This window comes from Brassica rapa, chromosome A04 (genome assembly GCF_000309985.2).
Source record: "Brassica rapa cultivar Chiifu-401-42 chromosome A04, CAAS_Brap_v3.01, whole genome shotgun sequence".
NCBI lineage: Eukaryota > Viridiplantae > Streptophyta > Magnoliopsida > Brassicales > Brassicaceae > Brassica > Brassica rapa.
Genome location: NC_024798.2, coordinates 13361914 through 13374293, shown reverse-complemented (window position 1 = coordinate 13374293; position 12380 = coordinate 13361914).

Sequence of the window (12380 nt, the reverse complement as noted above, 5' to 3'; positions counted from 1 at the left end):
ATTACTAGACTTTAATCCGTATCATGCTCCTAAACTTTTAGTTCAAATACAAAAATTAAATTAAATAATATGTTACAAATACCATTTTTTAATTTTACTAAATTTGTAGAGAAAAACTAAGTTTTCGAGACGTCAAATTTATCTTGAGAGTCTGACTTCTAAAGGTAATTCCCAATACAAATGTTGGAATATAATCATGATGACTTGTTGGAAGACACTATCTGGGTCTCGCTGAATAATATTGAATAAAATAATAAATATAGATTAAAAAATAATAGATATATCAAAGATAAATTAGAAAACTTAGGATTTTTCCCTACAACTTTTTTATATAATCATAAGTAAAAAGCTGATGAAAATATTATGCTCTACCAAATGTGTAAAAATTATCCTATGAAATAGCTAAAGAATCTCAATCCTTTAAGAAGTATAAGGGACCAAATCAAATTTATTTTGATTATTCTATTAATGTTAGAATTAAGCGTAAGTACATTTACCTGAAATCGAAGAACCGAACCATACCAAAAGAAAAGAACTAAACCAAAATCAAATCAGTTTTTTAAAATATTCGTACTGAACTTAGATCTCCAAAACCAAAAATTCAGAAGTGGTGAAGTTAAAGAGTCTGGTAAAAATAAGATAAATAGAGGAGAATACTCTAACGGCATGTCCGTTGGCTGAATTTTTATGAGTATCTCATGAACTAACATAAAGAAATGAAATAAAAGTTAAGGGCAAAAGAGGAGAGATGGAAGAATTGATTATTCATCAAGCTTCTAATAGTCTAATTATTTAAAATTAACTAGTGCATAACTCACATATCTATTCGGGTGTTTTTTATTTTTGTATAAATAAATACTTGCTTTGTTTAAATGTCGGTAGATATTTTAACATTTATCCTTAATAAATAATTTTAAATATGATATTTCTAAACAAGATAAGTTTATAATATATATTAGTATTTTTATTTTTTTGACCCGTCAACTGTATCAAATACATTTCTTATCATTTATTCATCATATTGGATTAATATGAAAATGTATGTAAAATAACATATTAACAGATTAATTTATATTTTATTTATAAATTATATAAATTGACTATTTATATTTTACAGTTTAGATGAATAAAACTTTATATTTCTTAAAATAAACTAGGTGAACCATTTAATTTACTAGATTTGAGAGAATAACCCAAAAACGCCTTATTACAGTTATATATATTTTCACAAATTATATTATAACTTTAATATTTATATGTATTTATATAAAAAAATATTCATTAAAAAAAACAATTATTGAAAATGAGATACATAATTTACGAAGTAATTGTATTGTGATGTAAAGACAGTTAATAAAACATATGAAAAGAGAGTTCATAAATATGTAGAATTATTATGGTGAAGATAATAAATGAAGTTGTTAGAATTAGTTCAAAAGGGAATGGAGAAGTTGTAGTAAAACACTTAAAATAGAGAAGTTGTGTTTTTTACTTCTATTTTAATAATATTGATAAAATATCCATATATATAGTAGAAATATGTTGTTTTTATATGAGCCATCTCAGCAACTCCTTCACCGGGTGAGACACATCAGATTTTTAAAGAAAAATCACTCTATAGATTTGTCTAAGGTGGGTATTTGGGAAACCTATCGTGTCTTGGTTTGGGTTCACTAAGATTTTGGCTCGGGTTTAATCGGATTTTTGGGTTTATGAATTTCAGACCTATTCAGGTATTATAAAAGTTTGATGCGAGTTTGGTTCGGGATTAGTAACATTTTTAAAAACCTGTTACATCTAATATAATTTGGGTTGTCTTAGGATTTAGAATTCACGTAACTGATCCATTGAACAAATCTTAATCGGGTTTTTGGTTCCAAAATACTTTTTGGACTTAGTTAAACCCAAAACCTAAAAAATATCCAGTGAAATAACGATCAAAAAAAAATTTGAAACGAGATATTTAATAGTCACAATTCTTGTAGTTTCTAGTTTAATTTTTGACAAATGAAATCGAAAAGTTTGGATAATGAAATTAGAGAACAAAACTCAAAAATATGTATAAACATATCATATCTTATAAATCCTAAGTGAAAACACATGAATCCGATAAACTCGACTATATAGAAGAAAAATAATACCAAAAGATATTAGACTAAGTATCTGAGTTAATTATGTATGTAAGATACTTATTTTAGGTATTTAATGACTTGTGATACCACCACTCAGAGCTTGAATTTAGATAAACCTGCAAGGTTTTTGTCTTAATATTTTCGTTTTTACTGATTTCGTTTCTTTGATTTGAAGAACCAAGAAGAGATGAGGCTGGACTTTCTGTCCGATGAGCTGATTTCAGTAACTGTCTATCACCAGAATCATGGTATCCTTCCTAGAATCTTCATTAACTCTGAAGTTTAGTTTCGAGACATTTAAAAAACAACCACTTACATTTGAGTACAGATTTTAACACTCACAAATTTTAACAACCAACCGTAAATAGGAACCAAATTTTAGCACTAGATTATTTAAAAACATGTTACTGGAAAGTTTCTTTTGGCTTGGAAATGACTGTCTTAGCGAATGGCAGGTGTGCTGTTGGGAAGTGTTGTACTTTGCGTAAAGATCATAGATCTGTTCTTAAGATGTTTCAGAGAGCTAATATCGAGATATGCACATACGCTTTCTGGTCACGAGTACAATTCTTTTCTATCATGAACTTGGTGTAATAGATAGCCTTTAAACGATAAGATTGGTACTGAAATGTATTATAAATTCGTGGGATTGTTAAGACCACACTGAAAAACAAAAATAGTATTTGGTAGAATGATTTGTGCACTTTTAAATTTGAGAGTGTTTATTCACCCTTTCAAAATTTGTGAAGATAAGAATATATTGTAATGAAAAACCTCTCAAAAATGAAGGGATAAAGAGCTGTTGGGTATGTTATATGATATCAAAATCAAAACACCTACTACATCTACAGATCCACATAAACAAAAATTAAAAAACTTTTTTACAACACTGTCTTTAGAAAGGAAATTATCTAGAATTTGAGTACCATTTACTTCATTACAAGGAATTGTATTTTGACATTTATCCAGAACCGAAGAACTGAACCGAAGGTTGAATTAGATCCTATCAATTATACTAGTGGATCATATATTTCTAAAACCAAAAGTCGAAACCAAACCTAGAACCGAATGGGTACCCAAATATCTATAATATAAATTATATATTTATAAATATTAACTATATTTAGTATTAAAATAATCAAATAATATAAAAATAATATTTACAAGTCAAAATACCCAAAATGAATTAATAGAATACTTTTTATCCAAAATACTTAAATTATCTGACTTATACAATATTTTTTATCTGAAAACCCAATTTTTTGATATTTAATGTGAAAACCCCTGATATTTTTTACTTTTTTAACGCAAATTAACCAAAAATCGAAACCAAACCAGAACTGAATGGGATCCGATATTACTTTGGATATAAGTCTGCTCGACTTTGATATCCGAACTGAACCAAAAACAAAAATAACTGAACCCAACCGAAACAAACTTTTTATATAATTTAACATATTTTAAACTTCTAGAACCAGAGAACCAAATTGGAACTGAACCGAACTGAATGCCGACGGCTAGCTATGGTAATGAATTTTAAGATGGCTTATGTTGATTGTTTTGTAATGTTCGGTAATGATCTTGAGAGATGTTTTTGAATAGAGAGATGAAAATTAGGAATTTAAGAATGATGAAATGGAACTTTTCGTGTTTAGATTAGGTTTTTTGTTTTAACAAATCGACATAGATTAGTGATTTAACTTCAGTCAAACAAATTAATGGAAGATTAATTAGAGTGTTAAAAAGGCTTAGTCAACGATTGTTTAAGCTTTTTTCTTATTTGACTAAGAGTTCAGGAATTAAATGGTCTGTTTTCGAGTTCAAAGTTTTTTCTGATTTTTTTTTGAAAGTTTAAGACTAAAAGGTCATTTTCTTAATTATATATTTGACTAAGTAATGAAGTGTAATAATCTGGTCAAAAAGATTAATAAGAAAGAATATTAATTAAGTGGCTGGGTAAGATGAATAATAACTCTAACGTGATCATATTTATTTATTTACATGAACAGGTCAAATGTACTCAATCTATAAATAAAAGACATACCTATTTGGCTAAACCCATATCTAGACTTTCTAATTAAAAAGATTGTATAAAACAAGTATAAATTGGCTCTATCATCATCATCGACACACAAGCACTATCAACTAAATTCTTTTGATTTCTAATTTGCTTAATCAAAAGGAATCTAAGATGATGAGAACTGCTTTTTTGATTATGGTTCTTGTTTTCGCAATGACTTTGACATATCCGAATGCTCAGCCGACAGATCCTGAAGGGTGTAAAAACACATTTAGGAACATTACAGAAGGATGCCGCCAATATCTACACAATATTTTTCATTTTCATTTCAGTTTCGGTGGGCTCAAGAAAGCATGTTGTGGAACCGTTGTTAATGTTACAGATTTATGTTGGCCAATCCTCTTCCCGAACCAGCCTTACGTTCGTTTTCTTTTAAAGTCTCTTTGCACAAAGTCCAATTTACATTGAAGTTTTGAGTATTTTATTTTTATGATATTTTAAAAAGTGAAAACAAAAGGTTATCTACTTATTAATTAATACATATTTTTTCTTATAATACCATTTATGTATTACTAGACTTTAATCCGTATCATGCTCGTAAACTTTTAGTTCAAATACCAAAATTAAATTAAATAATATGTTACAAATACCATTTTCTAATTTTTACAAAATTTGTAGGGAAAAACTAAGTTTTTGAGACATCAAATTTATCTAGAGAGTCTGACTTCTAAAAGTAATTCTCGATACAAATGCTGGAATATAATCATGATGACTTGCTTGAAGACACTATCTTGGTCTCGCTGAACAATATTGAATAAAATAATAAATAATCATAAATATAGTTAGATATATCAAAGATAAATTAGAAAACTTAGGATTTTTCCCTACAACTTTTTAATATAATCATAAATAAAATGCTGATGAAAATATTATGCTCTACCAAATGTGTAAAAATTATCCTATGAAATAGCTAAAGAATCTCAATCATTCAAGAAGTTTAAGGGACCAAATCAAATTTATTTTGATTATTCTATTAATGTTAGAATTAAGCGTAAGTACATTTATCCGAAATCGAAGAACCGAACCGTACCAAAAGAAAAGAACTAAACCAAAATCAAATCAGTTTTCTAAAATATTCGTACTGATCTTAGATCTCTTAAACCGAAAAGTCAGAAGTGGTGAAGTTAAAGAATCTGGTAAAAATAAGATGAATGGAGGAGAATACTGTAACGGCATGTCCATTGGCTGGATTTTTATGAGTATCTCATGAACTAATATAAAGAAATGAAATAAAAGTTAATGTCAAAAGAGGAGAGATGGAAGAATTGATTATTCGTCAAGCTTCTAATAGTCTAATTATTTAAAATTAACTAGTGCATGACTCACATATCTATTCGGGTGTTTTTTTTTTTGTATAAAAAATATTTGCTTTGTATAAATGACGGTATATATTTTTAAAATTTATCCTTATTAGATAATTTTAAATATGATATTTCTAAACACAATAAGTTTATAATATATATTAGTATTTTTATTTTTTGACCCGTCAATTGTATTACATACATTTCTTATCATATATTTATCTTATTGGATTAATATGAAAATTTATGTAAAATAATATATTAACAGATTAATTTATCTTTTATTTATATATTATATAAATTGACTATTTATATTTTACGGTTTAAATGAATAAAACTTTATATTTCTTAAAATAAAGTAGGGTAACCACTTAATTTAGTAGATTTGAGAGAATAACCCAAAAAAGCCTTAGTATAGTTATATATATTTTCACAAATTATATTATAACTTTAATATTTTTATGTCTTTATATATAAAAAATATTCATTTTTTACAAAACAAATTTGAAAATGAGACACATAATTTACGAAGTAATTGTATTATGATGTAAAGACGGTGAATAAAACATATGAAAAGAGAGTTCATATATATGTAGAATTATTACGGTGAAGATAATAAATGAAGTTGTTAGAATTGGTTCAAAAAGGAATGGAGAAGTTGTAGTAAAACACTTAAAATAGAGAAATTATGTTTTGTACTTCTATTTTAATAATATAGATAAAATATCCATATATATAGTAGAAAGATGTCGTTTGTATATGAGCCATCTTAGCAATTCCTTCACCGGGTGAGACACATCAGATCTTTAAAGAAAAATCACTCTATAGATTTTTCTAAGGTGAGTATTTGGGAAACCTATCGTGTTTTGGTTTGGGTTCAATCAAATTTTGGTTTGAGTTTAATTTCGGGTTTATGAATTTCAGCCCTCTTTCAGGTATTATAAAAGTTTGGTGCGAGTTTGGTTTGGGAATAGTAACATTTTTAAAAACCTGTTAAATCTAATATAATTTTGGGTTGTCTTAGGATTCAGAATACACGTAACTGCTCATTGAACAAATCTTAATCGGTTTTTTGGTTCCCAAATACTTTTTGGACTTAGTTACACCCAAAACCTAAAAACGATCCAGTGAAATAACGATAAAAAAATAAAAAAATTGAAACAAGAAATTTAATTGTCACGATTCTTGTAGTTTCTAGTTAAATTTTGACAAATGAAATCAAAAAGTTTAGATAATGAAATTAGAGAACAAAACTTAAAAATTTGTATAAACATATCATATCTTATAAATCCTAAGTGAAAACACATGAATCCGATAAACTCGACTATATAGAAGAAAAAATAATACCAAAATATATTAAACTAAGTATCTGAGTTAATTATTTATGTAAGATATTTATTTTAGGTATTTATTGAAATCTTAGAGTATTTTGATAAATATATATATTTGGGATTAAGTTTGGATTTTGTAAGTATTTTTTTGAATTTTCTGAGTTTTTTTGGATATTCATTCGAGTTCGATTTATATAACACCCATAACCTAAAATACAATAAAACAATAAAACAAATTATATTCGATATTTATGTTGAGCTCAGTTCGATTCGGATTCATCGGTCCGGATTTTTGAATTTGGATTTTTTATCCACCCCTAGATTAGTCAGTTTCGTAGGTTTTGTATTATGTAGTTAACCCAACACATGTATTAGATAACATAATTATAAACATTGGGCTTGACCCTACTATATTTTAATAGACTAAACTATCATCTTATCAAAACGTGTCTTATGAATCCCATAACCAAAATGTGACTTATGAATCCCAATAACAAAACTATATTATCCCATCTTATTAAAATTATTATTTCCTGTTTATAGAACATAACATGTGCTATAATAAATTATTGCAGTTTGTATTGAATTTACTCTTCATATATTCAACAATTGATATATTTGACATCACACAAAAAAAATTGCTTCGGTGATAGACCATGGATTTTATCCACTTTTAGGCATGGTTTGTAAGTGTTTTAATAACTAATTATTATGTTTTAGAGTCTATTTAATATATTTATAGGATCATGAGTGATTTGGAAGAAAATAATGATTTTGGAACATTTTGGAGATAATTAGAGAGAGCATCCGAGCTCACCATCAAGCAAGACCAATGGTCGACATTCAGAGACAATAATCGATCGATGCACATCTTGTGACATCGATCGACAGCGAAGCGCGCAAAAGCATGTTTGGTTCCAGCCGACTTATAGCCCAAGACTTCACCAATTTGCATGATTAACCCTGATGAGTTTTTTTGTTTTTTTGTTTTTTTGTTTAAAATCCCTGATGAGTTTTAACCTAATATTTATAGCTTACCAAAGTGTTAAAGGCAAAGTGTGCTTTCTTGTTTTCTTATTTTCACAGCAAAAGGTTTTCTAGGATTTTAGTAGAGTTGGAGAGAAGATTCAAAGAGATTTGTGATTAGAACTCCATTATTAATTTGAATCATTTATTTAATCAGCTAAATTTAAAATTCTTTTTTTATTTTTGACTAATTTATATAATTGATTCATTAAGGGTATAAACAATATTAACTGCTCTAACTTTTAACATGAGAGCTCGATTCCAAAAATTTACTTCGCAAATAATAGTAATAATAATCAGATAAATTTAAAATTTTTTTTTTTTTTGACTAATTTATATAATTGATTCATTAAGGGTATAAACGATATTAACCGCTCTAACTTTTAACGTGAGAGCTCGATTCCAAAAAATTACTTCGCCATTATTAGTATAGATAGATAGATAGATGGTTAAGTATATTAAGCGATCAAACCGAATAAACCAAAGAAACCGATTAATTCAGATATATTAGTATATTTATATATAATCTTTTAATAATATGTATTTGATTAATATTTCTAATAAAAGTCAGAGAAACTAACTATAATATTAGTCATTAAAATCATCAACTAAATATAAGAAAAAAATAATGATGATATTATCAGTAGATATTGTTAATATCAATTTATTATTTAAATATCTTAAATATCATGATAATTATATATTTAAATATTTTTTAAATAATAGAATATGTATATCAATAGAATAGGTTAATGTTTATCAATTATCTTAATATCATGATAATATTTAAATATTAAAATAATAATTTAAATAATAATATTAATTAAATTAATGATTTATCATAAAATTATGAAAAAATAATAACTGGACAAAATAACTAAAATTATAGAAAACATGACAAGTAAATAAATTTACTTATCAAATAATAGTATAGATAAATATCTGAGACGACTAATTATTTTAATTAACCCACTTGTCTATCTGTCCCACTCGGGCATATTCTACTTCTATCTTATCCTCCGCAACCATTGGAATACGGAAACCACAATTATTATTCCTCATATTTAATGTAATTAGCGTATAGCTTTGGGTTTATTTTTTTTAACTAAAGCTTTGGATTTACTAGGGGCATTATTTTTTTTAACAAACGCGGAGTCGTAAATAAAGTTCTTGTAACTATAAGTTTGGGAAAATATAATCTGAGCACAGGGCCCATAATGATTTTAAGACGGGCTGTCCTTTAGAAGATAGAGGTATTTAAAAGTCGTTGAAACTCAAGTTCTAACTTCGAAGTTAATGCAAGTTTCTACTCAACGACTATTGACTATTGAGTATTTGTATGCTAGGTGATTTTTCTGTGTTCATGCACGAACATAAATATTTATAAAATAAATATAATATAATATTTCCTCTGTTTTTAAAAGATGCATATTCTAGACTTTTCACATATATTAAGAAAATTCATTAAATATGCATTGTTTTTTGTGATAACATTTTTTCATAATTTTTAGCCAATAGAAATTTAATAAACACCATTAATGTTTTTGAAACTTACAATTTTTCATAAGATCATATATTGAAAAAGTAAAAAATGTATCTTTTGAAACAATTTTTTTTCCCAGAACAAACATCTTTTAGGAACGGAGGGAGTAATTAATAGATATTTATTTTTAATTTTAAATTAATTTATAACTTATATGTATAATTAATATTAATTATATCATATTACTTTAATTTAATATTTATCTAATTGGTTTTGTTGTTTTTACAGTCAATTTAGTTGTCATTTGGACATGTTGGATTTTGTCTATTTATTTGAAATCAACTATAATATTTATTTTTTGTAAATATATTATTTTTTGATTAATTTTCTTATTTGCATTCTAGGTTGGTTGTTGTCTTAAATACATAAGTATAATTTATTAAGATTATGTATAATTTAAGATATATTATGATTAGAATGAAATAAAAAATAAACTAAAATGTCTGATTCCAAATTACATAAATTAATATAATGATAATATTCTAAAGTCTCATGCATATATATATAATTTTTACAAAAGATCTAAATTGTAACAATGAGTTAATATTTTATTTATCATTTGTTAATATGTTTTAAGCCATCATATAATTTAAATTTATAAAATAAATACATTATTATTATATAAACAAAATAAATAAATTATAAATTGTTATTGTAGTTACATCTATGATTTTATATATAAGTTGGGTTAGTTGCTAATAAATTATACATTCTTATTGTAGTTACATCTATGATTTTAGATATAAGTTGGATTAATTGCTAATATGTTCATTTGTTAATATGTTTATTGCTAAAATTTATTTTTAGTTTTTTCAATATCTCTTAAAATATGCAGTAAAAATGTGATTGTATTTTATAAATTATATTATATAAGTAAAATAAAATTTATTTATTTTCCCGTAATTGTAAGATATTATAGTAAACTAAATATATGAAAAAACATAAAAAAAACATTTCAATAATAATAAAAAAAAAATATTTTTTTGTCAATTAAACCTATATACGTTTATGTTACTTAATTATTTTGTGTAATCATCTAAGAAAATATATAGATATATTTAAAAAATTCAATTACTTTGAAAATATATATTTGTATTGTGTAAAATTATGTTTTAAAAGAAAAAATATTTCTTTTTCTAATATCAAGATCATTTGTGTGAACTTTTTTTAATGAAATCACATTATATACAAATATATTTTTTCATCTAAGAAGATGTAGATAAAAAATGTATTTTATTACTTCAAAAGTAATTTTTTGTTACTTAAAGATATCTTTTAAATGGAATATTACTATTTTGTGAGCTTTTTTTTTATGAAATCATATTATATATACATATATTTTTTGTTTTTAAATTATTTTTAAAACTTTATATATGTTTCCTTTTTATTTATATTGTTATTTTGGAAAATTTTAAAAAGTAAAAAATAATATTTAAATGTTCTTTTTATTTCATAAGAGGTATTATAGTAATCCACCACCGTGAGAGTTAACGTGAGTGCGATACCTAGGAAAGTGTCTTTTCAGATAATATTATAGAGATATCACAAAAGAGAAGCCAATATGATTCTTTGTATGGCCCATGCAATAATCATCACCCGACGGTTTCCATACACAAGGTGACAAGGGTAGTTGGGCATTCAATAGTCAATACGCAATTCTCCTCGTGTAGCATTAATTCGAGTTCGAGGGTTATTGCTGACTCAAGGTTTTGCCTAACAAAATAAGCCTAAGAGCATCTCCAATGTAAAACTCGATTTTTTTCTCCAAAATAGAGTAAAAGTAAAAATGGAGTAAAATTGTTTTAATTCTACTTCATTTTCCATTCCATTATGGAGTTATGAACAAACAAAAAATAAACTACTCCATTTATGGAGTAAATTTCATTATAGAGTGAGATATGGAGTTGGGTTGGAGCATTCCTTACTCCATATCCACTTTTACTCCATTTTAGAGAAAAAAAATGGAGTTGGGATGGAGATGCCCTAATAATCGTCAGTAAAGTCTGTTTAACTAAACAAATCTGATACTCCTAATTAGATTTTTTTTGTAACATATACTCCTAATTAGTTTTTTTTGGTATTCGGAAATTGTAACCCAGCTATTAGAAGATATATGTTGCTATATACTACATTACTAGGCCTGGGTAAAAATATCCGAACTGAACCTGACCCGAAAAAGTAGTACTGAATCCGAACCGAAATTGATTAAATATCCGAACGGGTTCAAAATTTTGGTATCTAAAGCACCGGAACCAAATATGGCCCGAACCGAAGTATTCCGGGTACCCGAATGTATCCGAAATAGATTTCTATACTCCCTATATAAATATATTTTAGATTTAATATGTATTAAAAACATCTAAAATATATAAGATATTTTTAAATTATCAAAAATACTTGAAAATATATACAAATAGTCAAAAATAAATAGCAAAAATAGCAAAAATATACTCAAAACACCAAAAATACTTGAAATATCTATTGATTATCTATCCAAATATTCAAACCAAATCAAATTATATGTTAAGTTTAGGTATTTTGACATATGTTATTCAAATTTGTATGTAATATATTATTTTGTTTATGTATTTTGAGAAATTTAAAGTATATAATGAATTTTAAAATTTTAAAAATAATTTTAATGGGTTATCCGAACCCGAACCAACCAGAACTGAAATTTAGAAATATCCGAATGGAGCTAAAATCTTTGATCCCGAAAACCCAAAACCCGAATTGATCCGAACCGAACCCGAATGCCCACCCTAACATTACTTTGACCCGTTTACAGAAAAATATCTTCAAAGGGCATTTTTACATGACCAGTTTTATCTTCACTGATGTCATAGTCATTTTTAAATTAAAACCTAATGTCAATTTCTAACACCTATACACAATTGAGCTCAGTAAATTAATGAGTCTCTCATCTAATGTCAATTTCTAACACCTATACACAATTTCTAACGCCTA